The sequence below is a fragment of the Diabrotica undecimpunctata genome, chromosome 9 (assembly GCF_040954645.1).
Source record: "Diabrotica undecimpunctata isolate CICGRU chromosome 9, icDiaUnde3, whole genome shotgun sequence".
NCBI lineage: Eukaryota > Metazoa > Arthropoda > Insecta > Coleoptera > Chrysomelidae > Diabrotica > Diabrotica undecimpunctata.
In genome coordinates this window covers 103,363,189-103,386,837 of record NC_092811.1, presented here as the reverse complement: position 1 = coordinate 103,386,837, position 23,649 = coordinate 103,363,189, and the positions used below count along the sequence as shown (strand labels likewise).

Sequence of the window (23,649 nt, the reverse complement as noted above, 5' to 3'; positions counted from 1 at the left end):
GAAAGGTAGATAAATGTAGATTGTAGTAGTACAGGGAGTATAGGCAAAGATAACAGAAAATTAAAAAACGAAGTGAACTAATTATAAGGGAAATGAAACAACTGAAGAAAGCAAGTAAAAGGAAAAGTTTGATTATATCTGGATTAAAAATAGATACAAACAATGATAAGAAACTAAAAAACTAAAAGAAAGCCTGAAAGCAAGAATTGCAGCCGCCAATAAAACTGAGGAACGCAATAAAAATAGGAGAAGCAGTCTATGCCACAGAAAGAAAAACCTTCATGGATAAAATTGAGAAAAGTAAGTTGAAGTGCCATAAATTTTCATCTAGCATCTACATCAATAACAATCTGGCAACATTAAAAGGAAAGAGAATATAGAAAGAAATAGCAAAATGAGCAAAAGAAGTAAAAAGTAAAGGAAAACAGACAAGAATAGGCTATAAAAGAAGTTGATTATGAACGGGAAGGAATAGATAGAAGAGAAAGACAACAATCCAATGAGCAAGAAATTTAGATAAAATTATGGAAAAATATACAATATAGATCCTTACTTTGCAAAACACGAAATAATTGGGAAATAAAATAATAAAAAAAAGAAAAGAGCACTCTGTTTAAAAGTGGGGGATTATAAGATATTTTGGAGTGGGATTCGTGGCATCCAAGAAAGTAAACAAAGCAGTTGCAGACATTCAAGCAATATCAAATTGAATATTTTACTTGGTATTAAGGCGAAATTATAGAAAGATAAGTATCATTAACGTACATGCGCCCACTAAAGACAAATATTTAGAAACCAAAACAGAATTCTACAAAAAGTTAAGCACCCTTATAATACATATTCAGAAATACAATATAAAAATAATTATTGGAAACATGAAATATAAATCTGAAAGTCTGAAAAGAGGAAATGTATAAGGGGGACGAAGTTTGCATAAACAATCAAATGAAAATGAGAAAAAGTAAATCGAATTTGCTACAGAGAACAAAATTAAAATAGCCAGCACAGGTTGTGATCATAAAGACATTCATAACGTAACATGGACTTCCCCCAATGGAAAGGAAAAAATCAGATAAATCATATTATCCTAATAAAAAGCAAACATGATAAGGCAATAGTTGATTACAGAAGTTACAGAGGAACAGATATTAACAGTAACCATAAACTAGTAATTATATTATATACAATAGCACTTAAGGCCTTAGAGGTGCATGTCTTAAAAAGTTTGTTCTTTCTTCATTTTTGCTTTTCTTTATGTACTGAGATCTTCTCTGGCTCGATACGTGATTTTTCTCCATTCCTTCTTGTTATTCATTTTTTTTTCTGGCCTTCTAGTCCAATTTTTTCCATATCTTTTTCTACCTCTTGATTCCATCTATTTTTTAGCCTTCCTTTTCTCTTTTTTGAATCTATAGTGTAGTTTAGTACCCTTTTTGGAGTCCTCGTGTTCGGCATCCTTTCTAGGTGACCTCGCCATCTTAGTCTCTGCGTCTCTCAATATAATTCCTCTTAACTCATCATCTGATCTTCTTATCCCTAAACCGTCCCTTATTATTCCTCCATATATCTTCCTCGGGATTTTCCTTTCCCATATCTCCAGTAAATTTAGTTCATTTTTTGTCATTGTCCATGTCTCACTGGAGTATGTTACTATTGGTTGTATAGTTATTTTGTATAACTGTATTTTTGCCTTTCTTGATAAAAACATGCTTTTCAACATTCCACTAACAGCATGTACACTTCTATTGCCTGCCATTATTCTAGCTGGTAATTCTTCTTTAATGTTAGGTTTACGTGATATTATTGCACCTAGGTATGTAGATCTTTCTACCATTTCGAATTCGTATGACGATCTTTCTTCTACTTCTACTTTAAACTTTTTTCCATCCCTAAACTGATCATCTGTCCACTGCATACATATTTTTATAGTTTCATTTATATAAAGTCCCATTTTCTTTGCTGCTTTTACTATTCTCTATAGTACCTCCTGTAGCTCTTTTTTTCCTCTTGCCAGCACCACTATATCATCAGCAAATACCAAAAATTGGTGTCTCTTATGATATAAGATTCCTTCTTTATTGATTTTCACTTCTCGCATTATTTTTTCTAGGCATAAATTGAAGAGTAATATGACAAAGGATCGCCCTGCCATAATCCTTCGTTTACTATAAATTTGTCCAATGCATGATTGTTTATTTTCACTCTGTTTTCTGTATTCTCTAAAGTAAGATGTATCATGTTACGCAATTTTCTCCTAACTCCCAGTTCCTCAAGAGTCTTTTTTTTAGTTCTTTCCTCTTTATTCTATCGTATGCTTGCTGGAAGTCGATGAATAGCGCTATCGTTGGTAAGTTGTGTTCATAGCTTTCTGCTTGTAATTCTCTGATTACGAATACTTGGTCCGTTATGCTTTTCCCTGTTATATTTTCAACTTCTTTTTCTAGCTTATCTTTTATGGATATTGATAGAATTTTATATACGGTATTTAGTAACGCCACTTTTCTGTAATTTAGTTTTGTCTCCTTTTTTGTGTAATGGGAAAACAATTGCTCCCTCCAATCTTCTGGTATTCATTCTTTTATCCAATATCTTCTTTATGTTCTTGTATATCCAATCATTTAGCAGTTTTCAACCATATTTTATCATCTCTGCTGTTATATTATCGCTTCCAGGGCATTTGTTGTTTTTCAGATGTTTTATGATTTCCTCGATTTGTTCTTTGCTGGGTGAATTATCTTCTATGTCTTCTAAGTGTTCGATTCTTGCTTCTGCTTCCATACATTCTCTTTGGTTTGACTTATTATTGCCATTTAGTAATTCATCAAAATACTCTTTCCATCTTTCGACTATTTCTGATTCACCCTTTATATTATTTCCTGCTTTGTTTTTAACGAATATGGGTTCTGGTTGGAAACCTCTTTTTTAATTTCTAGCACCTTGATATAGGTTTTTTATTACTATATTTCTGTAATTATCTTCTATTTCTTTTAGCTTATTTTTTATGTGTTTTCTCTTCTTTTCTCTCATCACCCTCTTGACTTTTTGTCTTTGCTCCCTATATCTATTCTTTGTCCCTGCTGTTTCTTTCATGATCATTACCATCCTTAATGATTTTCTTAGTTCTGTTTCTTTTTGGCACTCTATGTCGAACCAGTCTTTCCTCTTTTTATTCTCTTGTTGATTACATTCTTTTGTTGTTTTGTTCATTACTTGCTTTATGTTTTCCCATTTGTTCTCAGTTTGCTCTTCTATTTGTATCTTTTTTAGTTCTCTTTCCATTGTTTCCTCGTACATTTCTTGCTCTTTCTTTGTTGCTAATCGGATTGGGTTATTTATACATTTTTTTTATTTTGTTTTAGCTTTCTGGTATACTAGTAATAGCAAAATAAATTAAAACAAGAATTACCAAAAATTCCAAAACCTGTTTTAGATTAGAGACAGATTAAATTACCACCAGACCCTCGGTAATGAATAATAGCAAAGCATGGATTATGAACAGAAATTATTATTAGAACAGAAAATATTAAGAAAACATAGTAGAGATCCGGAAAAGAAAGGTGCTGAGAAAAATCTTCGGATGAATACAGAATGCAGAGAATATTTAGAGAAGACGAACAAATAAAGAAATAATGAGTATGTATTATACTTTCTCTATAGACATAATGAGTAAACCTTTTATAATAAAATTTTTAATGTGAAGCCCTTTTACCTCAAAAATCTTATGAATTTTTTCGTTAAACGATCATCTAACTTAAAAAATAGGTTGGCTGATTTGTAATAAAATTGCGGAATTTACAATTTGCTGCCATAGTAATTGACGATTATTTAAGTCTTGTGAATATACCAGTAATTTCATATACTTCTAAAAATAAAGATCTAGGAGATTACATCGGGTGTTCTAGGCAGCCACGAATCTTTACTACCTCTGTCAATCCAACGATGGGGAAATTGCTGATCTAGATAGTTTCATACTATTACAGGAAATTGAGGCGGTGCTTTATCCTGCGTGAACCACATATCTCTTCTTGGATTAGGTGGCAATCTTCTAGATCGTCGAAAAGTGCAGTTTGTAAAAACAACTGTAAATACAAGTTACTATTCAAATTTGCTGGTAATTCATAAGAACCCAACAAACTATCTCCAAATATACAACAAACATTAATTTTAAGAACCCAACAAACTATCTCCAAATATACAACAAACATTAATTTTAAATTAATGTTGAAAATGTGACTCTCGAAATAGATGAAGTTTTTTAAAGTTATACTTTTATAAGCGCGTTCGACGTTGGAAATTTGTACGAAAGCGAATAGGTAAAATCATTGCATATGTAGGATATAGGTAAGAGAGAGAGAGAAGATATATTTTCTCTCCCTTTCTCTCTCGAGAATAAAAATGTCGCTTTTGTAAATATATTTAATATTTATTAATATTGTTAATATTTTTTATTCTGTTTAGATTTGTCTTGAGCCTCGTTAGGCATGTTAAATTATAAATTAAAACTTGTAAATATCTCAAGAAAGTTCAAATGTGTACTTATATACACAACAAACAACAATTAAATTTTGTATCTGTCAATGTGAGACAAATTGACAGTTTTATCACGAAACAATATTTTTATTTTATTAATATTATTATCATGGTAAATTAAACATATGCATAAGTAAGTTATGGATAGTATTTTTCATATAAAAATGCGTGCACGTCATTCAAGATTTACGACGTCAGAACCCCACAGCGTTGCCAAAACATCAGAATAGTTAGTAAGTGAAGAATTTTTAAAATGTCAACTATTTGTCAAACTATTATATAACAGTAAACACACTTAGTTTTAAGACTACTGCAACACACTAAAATACGCAAGAAAATATTTTAATACAAAATTATATATTCTAAATTTTAAACTTACCTCTATTTATAGCATTAATAGTAAAAACGTCCCGCCATTAATTCTTGTTCAAAATAATCTATCTTATATGAAAGCTTATCAGCTTTCTACAGACTATTTAGTTGTTTTGGCATAGCACAATTACAATACACAACAATAATTAGTTTTTAAAGCTATTAATCTAATTTTAATATGTATTTATAAATACAATTTATTAATATATAATATATTATGATCAAACTGTGTAAAAAATCAAAACATAAACAAAATTCTTACTCTAAAAAAGCGGCAATACTTTAAACAATTTTGCCACACGCTGAACTGTCAAAAAATTTGAAGTATTCCAGTATCAGTTGCGTACAATTGTTTAATATATTCAATTAAAATTATTATTTTGTGGAATATTAGACTTAAAGAGTTATTTCATAAAATTTATATTATTAATAATAACAAATGTTTTTGGTTATTTAATCAATATAATTCTAAAATTCCCAATATAATGATGATTACATTTTTCTGATTATTATACCATGCTGACGCTTATGAAAGATCGAACAGTTCCGTATGGGTTTCGTATTCTTAGCTGTGTTAGGAAAATTTTAACTCTAAGGTTGACGTTCTGGAAATTTTAAATATAGGTGACGTCAGTTTATATAAATTGTGCACGCATTTTTATATGAAAAATACTATATATTGTCATTTTTAAATACTTATTAATATTGCATTTTAATTTGTATTGTATTATTATATTGAATTATGTTGCAGTGTATTGTATTGTATTTTTATATTAATAACAAAATAAACAATGGATTTTACTGCAGAGTATGTGTAAAAAAATTTTTTTGCGTTCAACTCCTTTCATACATATATGAAAATAAAAATATACATTTTCATCAAAATATTGATTCAATCCTTCATTTACTATACTCCTATTCCATGTTAAATGTTGTTTATATACAGCAAACGATGCACCATATACCTATATACCTAATTCTGTTTCTCTTTCTGCTCTCTCTTACCTATAGCATTACATATGTAATGATTGTGCAGATTGACTCCCATATAAATTTATAACGGCGAACGCGTGTATAGAAGTATAACTTCTATCTGCAGTCCCACTGGACTGCCACACCCGTTTTTTTAGTAGCGATTAAAATTTTATTTGAGTAATAAATGCAATTCTATGACCCAAAAACACTGACATAACTAATAAATTAATTTAAATAAATGTACCGCTTCATTTTTAACTGCAACTATCTCAAAAAATAATGAATTTATCGTTACAAATAAAGTACATTATTTACATAGAAAGTATTGGAAAATCGAAAAATTGTAATAAAATAACAATTCCGCCAGTGACATAGAATTTGGAGAATTCTCTTTCTCTTGTCGTAAGCCTCTGGTAATAGCCAGAAACATTTATTTAACACAATTTAGTAAGATGTACAGTACCTACACTTCCTGCTAATTATGACAAGTATATTTGAAATAGTTTTAAAGTACTGAGTACAAAGAGTTTTTAAATTTTTAAATAAAACTCCCTGTAACTCAGTAAGGAGCCACATTTTAATTAAGTTATTTGGGTTAAATCTTAATATTTGGAGCTCAGAAATCTGCAGTTAAAATGTTTCCAAATATTAATGAAACACCCTGTATACATATACTATATGAAAAACAGCACTACAGGCCTTGTGGGCCCCTGGCTTCTAAAAGCTTGGTTATTTTTCTTCACTTTTCCGGTCCCTTGCTTTTTCTCTCCAATCTCTCAGTTCTATTTCCCACAAGTCTTGCTTTACTGCTACCAACCATTTCTTCTTTGGATTACCCTATCTTTTTTCCCATTTTTCCTTTTAGATAGTAAAGCAATTTGCAAAATAATTCAGTACAAATTGTGGTTTCTTATTTCTTTTTGTTCTGCTTCTAGTTTGTTCACATATCTAGTACACGCCTTATTTTGCTAAATGTGTAGTATCCCCATTTCCCTAGATTCCATTAACCTTCAGCTGGCAACTCTTGCCGTGAACTCTAGTAAAATAGTAATGTCGGTCGTCGGCCTCTGACACCTACTTTTTTAAAAATATATAACCTCTGTGGTTTTTATTTTCTGTTACCATTTTAATATACCTAAATATTTAACATAACTGTATTTAGATAATTTTTCTTAGCCTTCGCTCGTTCATTTTTGAATACAGGATTCTCCTAACTTCTACCATTCATCTCCATCCTGAGCAACATACTTTTAATTAGTTCCAGCTATTCTTTTTATATCGTCCATCCATCTCATCTCTAGTCTTTCTCTTGGTCGACTACCTTTGTAAGGTCTCCAATGTTGTATTGTGGCGTTCAAACGTTGGTCTTTTTGTCTAATAGTGTGACCTGCGAAACTCCATTTGAATTTTACAATGTTTGTTGTGATATCTTAAACTTTTGTTTTTGATCATACCTAGTCATTCCTCTTTTTATCTGACAGTCGTATATCTAACATTGCTCTTTCCATTGCTCTTTCTATTGTGGCTCGTTTACTCATATTTGCCTTGGTTAAGGTCCAGGTTTGACATCCATATGTCATGAATGGCATCTTGAATGTTTCTCAAGTATTGAGATATTTTCCAGTTCTTCAGTATCCAACTGAGTTTTCCAAATTCTGCCCATGCCAATCTTGCTCTTCTAGTGATTTCCGCACATTGGTTTAAAATGTCAAGTTTCAGAATTTGACCTGGGTTGATATATTCCTGGACTTATTATATCTCACTGTCATTTATAATACGTCTAAGATCGTTTTTGGGATAATTTAGACATTGCATATTTAAACCTCATTCTGTATATATATGTATATATATAATACATACAACAAACAAAAGAATAACAAATAGACAAAAATAAGATTATTAACGAACGAAAAAACAAAAAAGGTTAAAAGTAAAATTTATCAAACTAATAATCATGAATTTTTTTTTATTTATTTATGCCTCAACCTCATAGGATCATTGGCGTTGTACAATTTAAAGTTTTACAATTTATTTAATACATTTATGGAATATAAGTATGATGTCAAATTTTTCATATCAGTTCCGTCACTTAATATTGCCTGTAAGGCAATATCTTGTAATTTATATTGAAGTTTCCCCACGCAATATAAAGGACACTCCAGTAAAATATGGCGAACACTGAGCACAATACCACATACGTAGCACTGTGGTTTTAATTCACTCTTCAGCAGATGTTTATGGGTGATGGCGGTGTGCCTATTCTCAGACGAGATAGGATGATTTGATGTATACGCTTATTTGGGGTTGATTTCCAAGGTAATATAGAATGTTTTACTTCTCGTAGTTTGGATGTTGACAGATTCCACTTGGTCTGCCAATCATTGATTATTAAGTTCTTGATTATAGGGTTTATATCTAGATGTGAAATACTTCCGAATTCTACAGCTTCCGGACTCGAGATTGCTAGTTTTGCCAAGGAATCTATTTCTTCATTACCAGCAATTCCGATACGGGCAGGAATCCATACAAAGTTGACATTTACGTTCCTAGTTTGCAGTTGGCTTAATGCTGATTTAATAAGTAGTAGACTTGGATGGCTAGGATATAAGTTATTTAGGGCAATTACAGAACTTTTTATATATGAAGAGTTTGGTATTGATAGATGGGATGGGAACAGTCCAAGGGGGAACAGTGTTAATATCTGGTATACAATAGGTATCTGAAAATTTCAATTCAAGTTCATTGAGGTATCTATTAATAATCATGAATTTGAACTTGCAGTCTCTTTAGTTTAGTTTAAAGAATCTTTTTAAAAGAAATATTATCAGAACCTCTTGTATTATAAGTTTTGAGATAACGTTTTGTGAATATATTTTCAAAAACATGATATGATTTATTGCTAACGACAAAAAAGTTTATGAAAAATACAAGAACTTCTTTTGGAGGTCAAGTAGTAGTCGGGGTCCTTTAAGACACTGGAGAGACTTTACATTAGTATTGTTCTAAATAAGCCAGTATAATTCAAAGCGATCAGTTTTAAATTGTATCGGTTGCGTATGTTTGTTTCGGTTTGGAAGATTTTTTTAATTCTGAAATATCGTCAGCTTCTGACCAAATATTTTCTAACAAATAAATTTTGTCCGGAAATACCAGAATATGGCCATATAATTTTACTTGTCGCCTGTACTTTTGGGGGACAAGCAAGCATTTTGTCTTTTTTAAACTTACCTACCAAATGAATGAATACACGTTTCTATAAGAATATTTATTATTTATGGTGGAGACCTATTCAGAGTAGATTCTCAACCTTATGGTTTCTGTTGATTTTTTCACTGACTGTCTTGTTTTCTAATACAGGCTTATTCCTCCAGTTAGTAAAGCCGTAGCCACTACCAATTTATGGCGCGATGTCAGTGAAGGTGGGAAGTGTGCCGCTCATTATTCACTTGTATAAAGTCAGCTAATGGTGCCTTTCTTTATGATACAATTTATTTACCTGTTACTTCTTTGAATGGTAATTTCAACGATTACATGTCTAAAGAAAAAAATCATTAAAAAACTATAGTTGATTTTTATTAATTCAGAAATCTATGGCTTTCGATAAATTAATATAAAGCGATAAATGTTAGAAAAAAAAACTGTAGTGGACTTTAGCTACAACATTGCAATTATAGCTCGTACGAAAATTATACATTAAATTGAAAAATTCTTTGCTATAAAAATGTTTACAGTAATTACTATTTTATTGGGAATAAGCCACAATTAAAGGTTAAATTAAGTTTATTGACGTTACAAATATTAATAAATAAATCAAATTTTGCTTTTTGTTACTTGGTGAAAAATTCTTCTAACAATTTAATTTTATCGACTCATTTATATTGACAATTCAGACATGTACTTTACATTTTAAAGTAGATGACTTTAAAATCGGACGACTTTGTTGTAAGATAGTTCATTCGATTACATGAAATCAAGAATGTGTTGCTTGTGTGAGTCCATTTCAAAAAGTTAAAGGAAATAATAAATTAGACTTACTCACAATCAATAATTGATTGTGAGTAAGTCTAATTTATTATTTCTTTTACCACATGAAATCAACTTTAACTTGAGAATATCCGCCAGAAAAAATGATAGCATGTAATTCGTCTTTAAAAAGACAACCACATGCTATGATGACAGTAAAATTGTCCTGCTAGTGATTCCATACTAAATCATGAGGAAAAAAACAGGAAAAAACCTCATAATACTATCCCGACATGGTAAGTATTTGGTCTGACATTTAGTTTACTCTCAATAAACACCAAATTCTGATTTTATATGTTTGTTATTAAAAAAGTATAAATGATGTATCCTCGATATATTACTGACTTAGGTACTAATATACTTATAATATTACTGACTTGTAATATCGGTATCCAGATCCTACTGAATTCTGCCGAGGAATTTAGACACAATTAATCTCATTTAGCATAATTAGAGCCGCTTCTTTAATTTTTTACGTTTTTACCTTCCGTTTCTTTTAGGACTATACTTAAATCATTCCATTGAACCCTATGTTCATTATCCCATGCGTGGTTACATATTTGAGATCTATCAAATTCTTTATTTTTAATATAAGATTCATGTTCACTTATTCTTACATTTAATGACCTTGATGTTTCACCTAAATAAAACTGATCGCATTCACAGGGTATTTTATAAATACAATTCTTTGTTCTTTCTTGTTCATTGTTAGGTTAAGTTTTAAACAAAATAGATCTCAATGTATTTGTTGTTGTGAATGTAGTTGAAATGTTGAATTTATTTCCTATCCTTTTAAGTTTTTCTGATAATCCTTTTATGTATGGTATTGTTATTTTCCTGTATTATTCCTTGTGTATGCTGTAGGATCTCGTTCTACGTTGTTTTGTTCTATTCGGTTGATTGCTGAAAATTCCTTGTTTATAAACGATAAAGGATAATCACCTTTTAATAAAACAGATGTTAACAAATGTTTTCCTCCAAGAACGAATTTTCGTTAGCACAAGCAATTTTGGCTCTATCGTATAAGAGTATATCGAGATAAACAAGAGACCATTACTTGTGTGTTATCAGTACGTAATATCAATAACTTTATATAACATACATTATAGATGATATGTTTAGTCTTGTTCTAGTTGAAAATGTATCATCACTCTCTAATTTTGTCTTGACTATATTCGAAGTCCTATCTAATGGCACATTTGTAAATATTTATGTCAAAACTTACTAAAATATTATTTGAATTAAGTTCAATATTTGATAATTTATTTAAAAAATGTTGTGTATTTTTTATAAATGTGTCACTTTTATTTGCAAATGTTTGTAAAATATTTAATAAAAATTTTGACAGTTCACTACAAGGAGAATTCATGGTACTACAAATAGGTCTAAGTGGTATAACCGTTTTATGAACTTTAGTTTATTATTTATTTATTTTAGCTTAAAAACAATATTAAAAAATTTACCACCAACCTAATTATAAATCTGTTGCTATGGAAGGTACGAAAGGAACATATAGGTCAATAAAAAAAGAAAGCAAAGAACCCAGGAAAAATCTTATACAAGGTTCTAAAAGGTATGTTATAAGGGATAGCTGATGACAAATCCTTGAAGAAGTACGACTAATTTTGCTTCTATTTTTTAAACAACCATAAAAAGTGAAAAAAAAATTTTTTCATATAAAACTTTCCTTACAAATTTTAAAGCAAAACGGTTTAAATACAACTTGTAGATCTTAAATACGTATTTCATTTGCTAGTGCTCCAATTAAAATACATAAACAATTGACCGAAATAATTGCAAAAAACCCTTACTTCCCTGTAGTCCCCTGTAGTCCCTGTATATCTATTTTACATAATATTTTATATAACTTAACTTTTTCTGTAAATTAATTAGTAGTTTTAGTAACACTCAGTAAATTTTTTTAATAATCGCTGCGATTTAATTTAATTTTTTTTGCTACCGTTTACACTCGACACTAAATTTAAATTACAAGTAGGAAAGAAAAATGAAGTGAGTATTAGATAACAGCCTTGTTGTTTCGTCTCTATTCATTATTCATGTCGCCTTATTCAATCTGATTATGTAGAAAGCCCAAAAGCTCTTATGTCAATAATAAAATAATTAAAAGTTTTTAAAGCACGTGCCCATATCTAACAATGACCGAAATTTGGTCAGAGTAGGTGCGCCAATCATTATATTTAATAGTCGTTAAAATAAGTTAACAATTGCTAACCTAAATAGAATTGATTTGTAATATAATCTGTCCTTAATCTGAATATTTGTCGTATTAATAAAAAGGTGTCGAAAGAATTAAGAAAATCGTAAAAGAGATAGACAGGTAATTTATATCCAAGATAAGTACTTTTATATACAGTGTAAGCCAAAAGTCCCCTCCCCTTTGTATCTTTTGAAAGGTTATATTTTTACTAGTGAAATTTGGAGGGAGAAAATAAACGGTCGTAGGCTTCTCAACTAGTCATAACAGGTGACGCAATAGTAATAGATGACGTTACAGAACTATTGTTACCAATAATTTTAAATGGGACCTCATGGCAAGTGATTTGTCGTTGGAGAGGTACTGAACATACTGTACCTATTTAATGATACTAATTTTCTTTGACTTTAATCCTCCAGATTATATACGTAATCCATTGAATTTTATAATATTGCTATTCCGACTATACTGTATATAAAGTTGCCTATCTCCTTATACCTTCAGGAATAAGTATAACCCTTCTAGCAGGCGAGACCGCCCCCAGACGCCTTAACTTCGATTGTCATTATAATCTCTTCCAGCTATTTTTATGCCTGCAGTATGTAATCCCGCCTTTCGTCGTATACCACTGAGTATACTTGATTGCATTTGGTAAGCGAAAATGCCGCTGGATGTGTTTATTTCTCAGGAGACTTTAAAATTGTGTAGTAATGTGTAGCGGTCGGTCAAATTTATTGTTTTGTGCAGAACCTCACTTTCGTCGAATATTATAAGTGTGTGTTTTGGTGAAATTTAATACTAAAAAATTATTGGTAAGTGTATAAATAATATATATTTTAGTGTAGATTTCATAATTTGCGGTATAAACTTATATGAAAGACGTAAAATTCGTTTGAACATTGACCGCCCCAAGGCGGTGTTGCCTGTCTACATAAATTTCTCGGTTCTCTTGCAAATCAGACACGTTTATTATATTACATCGATTTTTTGGAATTTTGAGTATTATTTTTGTTTCAGTTATCTAAATTATCTCTTACTCTCAAATGGCTGAAGAGGAAATTAGATTAAAGATGGATTCTATTACGACAGACGAAGAATCCGAATACGATGACGAAGACTACGGCGAGTTTGTGGACGACTCCGATAACTTGGTTGAAACTGATGACGATGTTCCATCAAGTGAAGATGAACTTACAAAAGATAAGGTAAATGTAATTTACGAATGTGCATCAGATATGCAGAGACTATCATCGGCCGAATTTCTTACGAAATCTACAGAGTCAGATCTGAATGTAACTGGATGTTCCTCTCCAATGACATTGACTCCAGCATCTTCACCTAAACCAGCAACATCAAAAAATATATTGTTAGCCTCAAAATTAGGTGTTTTATTAACAACAGTGACGGAATCTGAATATGTTCAACCATCAATAGCAGCAGCGACGGAGTCCGAGATGTTCAACCATCCACTTCACAGGAAGTACAGAGTGCAGTGCTATTTACCTGACACGAAAGCCTATGAAAACAACAAAGTCACCATTACCCAAGTACGAGCCTGAAGGTCCCCAAATGCTATCTAACATTGGCGGGTTTATTGGACAAGCAGTAAATATTGATACCAAGTCTGATGAATTTAAAAAGGTAGTTTGGAGACAGAAAAACAACTACATAAAAATCAGGTGGTGTTTCAAGGTAATAAAGAGTTATCACATAGTTTCAGAGATTTGAAAACACCATATTAGTGCTTTAATTATTTTTTTACACATGGTTTCTATGAACATATAGCTACAAGCACAAATATGAACGCACGATTGCTAAATATGAACTCGTTATTCAAAGTAACTTCTCTAGAAATTAGACAGTATGTGGGTATTCTTATTTACATGTCTTTGTACCGTTATCCAACTGTGGAGCAATACTGGGGAGAACACGCTTTTGAAGCTATTAGAAGTACAATGACATCTAACAAATTTTTCGCAATTCGTAAGCATCTAAATTTCAACGATCTTTCTTTGCTGAAGAAAAAAGGTGAAATAAAGTATGACTCACTTTACAAAGTTCGACCAATAATTGAGCACCTTAATGACTGTTTTGATTCAATACCAAAACAGCACCGTTTGTGTGTAGATGAGAAAATGTGTGCAACGAAGATGCGTTCACATCTTCGTCAATATATGCCGAATAAACCCCACGAGTGGGGAATGAAACTTTTTATTCTCTGTGACTCTTATGGGTTTGCATACCGCTTCGAAGTTTATACTGGTGCTGGTGATAACATTGTCCTTGCAGCGGAACCAGATTTGGGAGCATCGTCCAATATTGTTGTTCGGTTAGCAAAAACTGTTCCTCATTTTATGAATCATATAATTTACTTTGATAATTTCTATACATCATTACCATTACTTGTCTATCTAAGGAACCATGGAATATATGCACTTGGCACTATTCGTCGTGATAGAAGTCCTAATTGTAAGTTACCTGCTGACAAAGACAAACGAGCGATTGATTTAAATAGAGGAGAATCTAGTGAGTATGTTGGTACTGCATATGGTGTTGACATAACCAAAATACATTGGAAGGATACCAAAAATGTAAGATTAGCGTTTACTTACGTTGGGGTTCAGTCATTCTCATCTATACTTCCAAAAGAGTCACCAAGAAAGATTGCCAAATATGACAGAAAGAAAAAGAAATATTTGGAGCTTGATTGTCCGAATATTATTAAAGCTATTTTATGTCCATGTTAAGTATTACTGTGTTCCATATTCTATTTTATTTTTAGAGTACAATTGCCACATGGGCGGAGTAGATTTATTAGACAGCTTACTTGGTCGATATCGCATCCGACTAAAAACAAACCATTTTAAACATCTTCTTTCTATTCTGTCAATGACCGTTTCTGTAGCATTCATATTATTTCTTATAGATTCGTTGGTCTTTCTTTCCAGAATTAATGTTCTAGCTCTTCTTCTCAAATAATCTATTTTAACTGCCAACAATCTTCTCTTCAGGTCTGCATTAATTGTCCATACTTCAGAGCCATAACAAAAAACTGATTCAACCATGGTTTGCCCTATTCATTGTTTGAATTTAGTAAATATTTATGGATAAAGCGGTTTCTCATTTTTTACCATTCCTTGGACCACCGTCGTTTTTTCTTTTGTTATTTTTACTATTGGGGGAATCAGTGTTAAGGCGAGAAAGCCAAAATCTGTATTCGAAACTACTCTTTACTAAACTCAAGAACAAGAATGAAACACAAGCACAGAACCATTGTGACGTGTAAACTATACGTCGATTATTGATGAGGGGGTTTTTATAAAAATATTGAAGAGCCGATTGTGGTTGATTGAAGCGCCCATCAATGTATTGACTCAACCATTAAATCAAGCAGATTGATCATGTAGGGCCTCCTTAACAGATGCCTGAATTTATTGATGTAAATTTCAGGTTTGTAGAAGTCCTATCCTCTTACTACACTGCTAAATATACAAAACTCTCTAAAATAGGTAATCAGTCAACAATATTATTTCACTGTATTCGAAAAAATAATTGGACTTTACTGATAAGTGGAGAATGACAAAACTCTCTTAAAGAGGATGATAAAACAGAAAGAAGTTCTAAACACCATCAAAATTAAAACTTTGCAATATTTTGGGGGTTGTTATGAGAGGAGAGAGCAAAATACAAGGATGAAGACAGGTTTCCTAGATAAACAATCAAAGAACGTAGTTCAACTGCAGTTTAACAGAAGTATTTAAAGCAGCGTCGTGGTTATTAACCTTCTGAGAGGAGACGGCACGTAAAGAATAAAAATGTTCTTAATCAGAAGAAATGAGAAGAGTTAAATTTGTAAGGTAATGTTTTACTTTGTTATCAAAACAAAAACAAAATAACATACATAACATATTCAAAATAATTCGGTTTTTACATTTACGTACATTTAAATAACAATTCACATACATACATAAATATAGATAACACATGGTATAAAAACTTATAAATAGTTCAAATTAAAATTCTTTTCTGAATCTTTGTTAAATACAATATACTTCATATTAAACATGATTGCGGGAAGTATATTTTTAATTTTGTTATCTACAATTCATTTTGGAAACTCGATTGTTTGTCCACCTTGCGATGAAAAAATAGTATGTAAAAAGATTTCATGTCCAGAAGGACAAAAACCTGTTCCACATTGGTCATGTAATTGTTGTGATACCTGTGTGAGAGTGTTGAGTAAGTATAATACTCTTTTATATATTTGTAAAAATGAAAATCTATCTAACTAAGAGAAATAGATGAATTGGTTAATATCTGTGGATATAGTTGAATTTATTGAAATCTGCTGGCACTCCTTCTGCTATGTATACCACTTTTAATTGTTCGGTTAGTTTTTCTATCTCAGATACACAACTCCATCTCTATGTTCTTGCTTTTGTTTTTCTAATTTAGCTATCACCATTTTCGGGCTGTCACCTTTTAGTTCTCTCTTCAATGTTGCTTTTATATCTAAGATGGTGTTTTCAGTGAATATTAAGGTATTTGTTCGTTAATCTTGTTAATATGAGGGTTATCACTGTTTCCTACCGCTATATTCTCTAAAAATTCGAGTGCGACTAAGAAAGATTGTAGTTTACCTGCGCTTCTATCGAACTTACTCGGTAAAATTTTGCTTAAAGTATTAGAGAATTCGTTAATTCTTCTTCTAAGGCACTACAGCCCAAATTGAGCCATGGTCTCCTTTAATTTTTGCCTCCACCTTTGCTTGTCTGTGGCTGATCTTCTCCATACACGACTAATAAAAGGGCTTGTGCGCCGCTGTTTACTGTGTCTTCCCAGCGCTTTCTTGGCTTTCCAACCGGTCTCTTTCCCTTCATTCTAGCATTCAGTGCTCTTTTTGGTAGCCTATCCTCTCCCATTTTTATCACATGTCAGGCCCATTGCAATCTTTGTATTTTAATGAAGTCTGACAGTGGTGCTTCCTTATAAAGTTAATAAAGCTCGTTGTTATATCGACTTCTGAAGATTCCATTTTCCCTCACAGGTCCTAGTATTCTCCTCAGTACTTTCCTTTCGAATGTGTCGAGTTTGTTTTTGAATGTTTCTTTCAGGACCCATGTTTCACTGCCGTAGCATGTTATTGGTTGAATTAAGGTTTTATAGATTCTCATCTTTGTATTTCGGTGGACATTTTTAGACCGAAATATATGAGAAAGGGCAAAATAAGCTCTATTTGCCTGCGTTATCCTCTTCCGTATTTCTCCATCTTCTGATCCGTCGACATATATTTCTACTCCCAGGTATGTAAACTTTCCAACCGTTTCAATGTCGTCTTAATGTATAATGTTTTGTGGGATTATATTTCTTCTTGTCACTATCATTATTTTTGTTTTTTCTATGTTAATTTCCAGACCCAACCTTTTTGTTTGCATTTTTAACTCTGTGTATGTTTTCTGTGCTCCTGTTGATGTTCTACTCATAATATTATTATTATCATCGGTATAAGCGGCCAGTTGAACCGTTTGGTTGGTCAGTAGGTTTCCTCGTCCAGTTTGCATTTACCTAAGCGCGCCACGTTAAACAAAGTTGGGGCCAGCCCATCTCCCTGCTTTAGTCCCTGCGAAATTTTGAAAAAGTCTGTCCGGTGGTTTTGTATTCGTACACATGCCTGAATTTTATCCATTATGACTTTAATAAGTCTAATTTGCTTGTGTGGTATTGCCTATTTAGACAATATACTGTAGAGTTTGTTCCTTTTGACTAAGTCGTATGTTTGTTTGAAGTCTATAAACACGTTGTGAACATCAATGTCATGTTCCCATGATTTATTCAATATCTGCTTGACTGTAAATATTTGATCCAGTGTCGATCTTCTCCGTCGAAAGCCCATTTGATACTCTCCAATAATATTTTCTGCTAGTCGTTGGAGCCGCTGGTTTATAATATACGTGAGGACTTTATAGCTGTACACAGTAGAGAAATTCCACGGTAGTTTTTGCACTGGAGTTTATCTCCTTTTTTATAAATCGGGCATACTTTATTTCTCCCAGTTATCAGGTATTTTCTTTTCTTGCCATATGTCTTTGATGAGCGAGTGGATGTGACTTGGTAGGTGGTCGTCACCTACCTTATACAATTCTCATGCTCTCATACTTGTCACTCATGTCTACTTGTGTACCAAGTAGGATCTGAAAAAATAATGCTTCCAGGTTTCAGTGACTTTCTGTTGGTCACTGATTATTTGCCCACTTTCATCTTTACATTGACTTGTTTAAGGTTTATACCCACTTTTTATCTTTTTTAGGTATTCTTAAGCCCCTATATTTTCGTTGTTTTTGAAATTTTTTTCCATTTTTTCTATTTGTCCATTTTCATAGGCTCTTTTTTATTTCTACATATCTTGTCTGCTTTCCGTCTTGCGACTTCAAATGATGTTCGTCTTTCCCGTATTCTTCTTGTTATATACATTTTGTGTGCTTCATTTCTTTCCTCTATTGCTTGTCTGCACTTGTCATCGAACCATGCTCCTCTTCTCGCGTTTTTCTTATTCTTCGAACTTTTCTTTACATTCCTAAATCTTCAGTTTTTCCAGGTCCATCTTGTTTGTTCTTTGTTGTTTTTCGTTTTTTTCTTTGTTTACTCTGCATCAAAATTTAAAAGATTGTTTGATACACAGCATGCTCCTCGTCGTGTTCTCACATCTGAGATACTACTGGCTGCCCTTTTGTCTATCAGCACATCCAAGTTACACCTAGTAAAATCCATGTCATTTTGTGTATGTCTTTATGTGGGAAGCATGTGGAACTTATGACCATGTTTTTACTGGTGGCAAAATTTATCAAAAACTCCCCATTCCCGATTGTTTCATTGTGCAGTGGGTGTTTTCCTGTTGTGTCATAGAATTTCAGCTCCTTGCCTATTTTAGCATTCATCACCCATTATAATCTTGATGTCATTTTTGGGCACATTGTCATATACTATCTCCAGATGTTGGTAGAAGCTTTTCTTTGTATATTGTTCTTGTTCTTTTATTGGGCAGTAAATGTTTATCATTGTTAGGTTGAAGAAGTGGGTACAAATTCTTAACTTGTATATCCTTTCACTGACTGCCTGGAAGTTTATGATTTTTAACTTAAAATCATTATCCACCACAAATGCAAATTAAACTATATTTGTTTCGATATTCCCTAAAATACAGGCATATCAGATAAAATGGAGATTGCCGACTTTGTTACTAGGACCATCATATATGGGTAAAGATAAAGGTTTCACAAATTGGTTAGAGTTGTCTACCAATAAAAGTTACAAAAGAATGTCCAGAAGTTAGTAAGATATAAAGGAAGATACCAGAAACAAATGTCCAAATCTTTTTAGTGTTTTACTTCGGTCTTTGGTTGTTTATTTTTTTAAGTTGTTTTTAAATGTTTTATTTTAATTGAATTTATTTGAAACCGGGAAAGAAAGCACCGGGACCTGGAGGCATCTCACCTGAGCTTATGAAATACGGATCAAAAAAATTACACCGGATGATACAATGGATATTTCAAAAAGCCATAAATGGAGAACAGCTCCCAAATGAATGGACGGAAGCTTATATCACATCTATATTTAAAAAAGGAGATGCGAAAATTACAGAGGAATAAGCGTAATATCATCAATAGGAAGATTATATGGGAAGATACTGCGAGAAAAGATAGAGCAAGCGATAAAAGGCAAAATCGGGGAGGATCAGGCAGGCTTCATGGCAGGAAGATCATGCATGTACCACATATAGACACTGAAACAACTGTTGGAAAAGAAAAAAGCAAAAAATAGAGATATACATTTAGCATTTGTGGACCTGAGAAAGGCGTATGACTCTGTACCAAGGTCAGAACTATGGGAGGCAATGTACAAATTAGAAATACAAACGGAACTCATAGAAGCTACAAAAGTTCTGTATAAAGAAAATAAAGTGTCCATTAAAATGGGAACAATAATCATAGGAGACTTCACCACAACAAAAGGGCTCCTGCAGGGTTGTTCCACATCTCCAACCCTATTCAAAATATACTTAGAGAAAGCCCTGACTACATGGAAAAGAAAATGTGAAGGCATGGGAGTACTGATACGGAACGAATACCTATATACGTTAAGCTTTGCAGACGATCAAGTAGTGATTGCACAAGACCAAGACGATCTCAGCTATATGATGAAGAAACTACAAGAAGAATATACCAAGGCTGGCCTAGATATTAACCTAGTGAAAACAGAGTACTTATCTACAAGTGAAGAAGACATAGAAGATTTACAGATTGATGACAACTCAGCTCCTTGTAACAATCAAAGGAAAGGATAAATTCAAATACCTGGGGTTTATAATCACGAAAAAGGCAACAACAGAGGAAGAAATTACACAAAGATTAGGACAAACAAGAACAGTAATCCGACATCTTAACTCAGTATGGTGGGATATACACCTAAATATGAAGACAAAAACACAGATTTATAAAACATTAGTGCGAAGTATTATGACATATGGGGCTGAAAATTGGATCATAAACAAGAAAAACAGCAGTAAGATAGTAGCAACAGAGATGGAATACCTGCGAAGATGCTGCAGAGTAACAAGAATCGATAGGAGAAGTAATGAAGACTGCAGAGTAACAAGACTCGATAGGAGAAGTAATGAAGAAATAAAGCAAAGAACATCAATAGAAACAGACATATTAACATATATAGAACAAAAAAGACTAAAGTGGTACGGAGATGTAAGAAGCACTAGCGACAGCAGATGGATAAAGAGAATAACTGAATAGAGCCCATTGTCCACAATATTGTCCATTATTTTAAATGTTATATTTTTTATATGTGTGTTTTTAATGTTGAGTGTCGTAGCTTTAGAAAAATAATCTCAACGACTAGTAAGTTGTAATGACAATTTGAGATATGTTGTAAATATTTACACTTTTTTCTAATTACAGTGTCTTGAAGAAGGAATAAAACAATTCCGAAAGCTCGACCAAAAGTCAAAAGAGTGTTTCTATAACATCCCGGCCAAACCTACTGACTGCAGCCCTAATAAACTGTGTTGTTTGTTTATTTCGACAGTCAATAATATCCAGTATTTCTTGTGTATATATATATATATATATATATATATATATATATATATATATATATATATATATATATATATATATATATATATATATATATTTAACAAAAATAATGTTAACATAAATTACCACATAAGAAAATGAATGTATTTTTGCATGATTTTTTTTATCAATTTTAGAAGAAGGAGATCGATGCCCACAGTCTGGTAGTCCATTGGGTTTTCCTCTTTTTAATGGAATTTGTGGCTCAGGCTTGGTATGTTATCGTTTTACGTGCATAAAAAAAGGAAAAAAGGATCAATAGTTTTCACTCCAATAATTAAAGTTTTGTAATTTTTATATTATATATAACAAATATGTTAATATAGTTCTTTTCATTGTTTAAGGTGTTTTATTGAAGCTTAGCCTTCGGAAATCGTTCTCAAAATACAAACATTAGTAAATTAAACAAATTTGGTTTTTTTGTTACTTGGTGAAAAATTCTTCTAAGAATTTAATTTTATCTGACTCATTTATATTGACAATTCAGACATACATTATATATTTTAAAGTAGACGACTTTAAAATGATATTGCCAATATTGTTGAGTTGCGTTTAATTGTGGCTTATTCCCATTTAAATAGTAATTAAAATATAGTTTCTTTACTTTAAACTGAAGTGTATAAAAATGTTTCTGAGAAACAACAAATATAAAAATAATTTTAAAGTTAAATATATCTAGATAAGAAAAGACAGGGAGACATCCTAGTGGAGATACGAGTATAAATCCAAAATCCGAAATATAAAGCCAAAAGAAACATTGTCCAAAATTAAAAACCGAAGAGTAACTCAGAAGTTAAACGAAAACCCTAATGACATAAGAAAAAATATAATAGAGAATATAAAGACTAGCACAGAAATAAGAAAGATAAATTAAGAAAGACACAAAGCAATCAGACAAGATTAAGACACTTTAAGAAAATTAAAAACTGGAAATATTCAAATAATCAAATTAAAAAATAAACACGGTGAGCGTTAACCTGTTAAGCCATATGTACAAACTCTTTACAGGAATCATAATAACTAGACTTGTAGCAAATCAGAGAACAGGCGAGATTTCAGTAAAAGTTGAGCACCTACAACTATTTGCAGACAATAAAACAACTCATTGAAAAACCCATAAAATAAAACAGACCTCTGGTATTAGTGTTTATAGATTTCCACAAAGCGTTTGACTTGGTAAAACTAGCTAGCGTAATTGAAGCAATAAATGAAAGTCGCATTGATAGCCGTTATTTCAGCAGAGTAAACAATATAGTAACGAGACGAAAATTCACAGAAGTATCAGGCAAGGTAACATACTACCACCAAAGCTTTTTATGACTACCCTAGAACGTGCTTTTAAAACCCTTGATTCGGATCATAAAGGGATAAGTGTCGACGGGGAAAGACCGCACCACCTGAGTTATGCCAATGACATAGTTTTAATAAGAAATGGACTAGGCGAAATCAACACCATGTTAGAAGAACTGAAAAGAGACTGCAGAGAAATCGGTTTAAAAATAAATATTCCCAAACAAAATATATGACGAACCTCGTGCCCAGTAACAACTTAAACATTAAGAAAGATAAAGTAGAACTTGTTAATAAATATTTATACAGAATAGGCAAAAACAACCAAACAGGTGAGGCGTCAAAACACTGGCACATGGATGACAAGCATATCGAGCTCTTAAAGACGCATTTAAAGACGGCAACATACCGATTAGTCTAAAGCGAAAGGTCTTTGATCAGTATATTCAGCCAGTAATGACCTACGGTGCAGAAACACTGTCCATGGGCTGGACACGTTGTAACAAAAATGCTAACAAAAGTAGATGATAAAAAGCTGATCGGTCACCATTATTTAACGAAGACCACGTTGCTGAAGTCGGCAGCTTCATTAGGGGTGGGTAAGGATATACATAGATGATAAAATATTATTATTTAAATAAAGTAATAAGTCTCAAACATATTTTTATTAAATGCATAAAAAAATATATACACAAATACATGCTAATTTCAACATTTACGCAGATGTGTTTATTATATACCCAACAAAATTATCTTACGACCACGTTGTCGTTTATAATCTTATAACTAAAGCAGGTTGAAGTCCTTAAATAAATTTAAATAAGGCTTAAATAGAAAGTTAATTTTATTAAAACTATAAATTTCTAACCTTAACAAAATGACAAATAATGTAACAATTGTCTACAACTGATAAAAAAAATACAACCTGAGTCGAATCCAAAACGCATTTATTTTGTTTATACTAAAATTAAATCTCTCGTTATACTCATAAGTTATACCTTATTACGTTTTACTTAGATTAATTATGCAAGGGAAGATACAAGGGAAGAGAAACCCAGGACGACGCAAAATATCCTGGCTAAGAAATTTGAGAGAGTGGTT

At 31.9% G+C, this 23,649-nt stretch overlaps 1 long non-coding RNA gene across 1 annotated transcript; it reads left to right on the top strand.

Moving 5' to 3' along the window:
* Nucleotides 1-16,137: 16,137 nt before the first annotated feature.
* On the top strand, nt 16,138-21,601 carry LOC140449828 (uncharacterized). The gene is made up of 2 exons (XR_011951894.1): nt 16,138-16,354; nt 21,396-21,601. It is a non-coding gene; the product is annotated as an uncharacterized lncRNA (long non-coding RNA).
* Nucleotides 21,602-23,649: the final 2,048 nt, after the last annotated feature.